The sequence below is a fragment of the Cebus imitator genome, unplaced genomic scaffold, assembly GCF_001604975.1.
Source record: "Cebus imitator isolate Cc_AM_T3 unplaced genomic scaffold, Cebus_imitator-1.0 Scaffold198, whole genome shotgun sequence".
Classification (NCBI taxonomy): domain Eukaryota; kingdom Metazoa; phylum Chordata; class Mammalia; order Primates; family Cebidae; genus Cebus; species Cebus imitator.
The window spans coordinates 1,356,708-1,357,747 of NW_016107513.1; positions in this window are offsets into that span (position 1 = coordinate 1,356,708).

Sequence of the window (1,040 nt, forward strand, 5' to 3'; positions counted from 1 at the left end):
GTTTAAGACCAGCCTGGCCAACATGGTGAAACCCCGTCTCTACTAAAAATACAAAAATTAGCCAGGTGTGGTGGCAGGTGCCTATAATCCCAGCTACTCAGAACGCTGAGGCAGGAGAATCACGTGAACCCAGGAGGCAGAGGTTGCAGTGAGCCACAACTGGACCACTGCACTCCAGCGTCAGTGACAGACTGAGGCTCCATCTCAAAAAAAAAAAAAAAAAAAACACACACACAAACCTGAGTCTTGCCTTCTGGTTCAGCTCTTTCTCAGTCTGCCTTAGGGTTTCATCCACACTTGCGTTAACTCTGTTTTAAGGTAGGTAAAGCTGATTTTTCCCCATATTTATTTTTCCATCTTCTTTTATTCCCTACTAACATCTTCAATTAATTCTATGTCACTTTCTTACCTATCAGTTTTCTAATTCATTTCTAAAGTAAAATTTCTCCTTTCAACCAATCTTAAAATCTTAAAAAAGTGCACTTTCCATTGCCCAATTTTGCTCCTTCTGTATAACTGGAATATTTCTATTTGCTATAGATCACACACAAAGCATTAATGTTAATGTGTCTTAATGTACTATCTTCCATCTGAAATAATTAAACATTACAAAAATAGTACTTACACAACTTATCAGATTAAACTCCTTACGAGAAAGGAATTGGTTAGAAAAGGACTTCAGAGTCAGTAAGGGCCAGAAAGAACCTCAGGATGCAGGCTGGTCCTGAATCCATCAGCCAAGAGAGGCTTGGAGTTAGGCTTCAATTTGGCTTGATAAGGAAGGAGGCAGTGCAAAAGGGAAAGCACAAGCTTTGAAAGTGGTCTCTGCTGTCAAAATCTACATCATGAACCCATTAAGGAATGAAGACACAAATGGCACAAAACCCGTAACTAAATATACAGCAGACTGCTTATGTGCTGAAAAAGATTGAACAATTAGAACAACTGGGGCCGGGCGCGGTGGCTCAAGCCTGTAATCCCAGCACTTTGGGAGGCCAAGGTGGGTGGATCACGAGGTCAAGAGATCGAGACCATCCTGG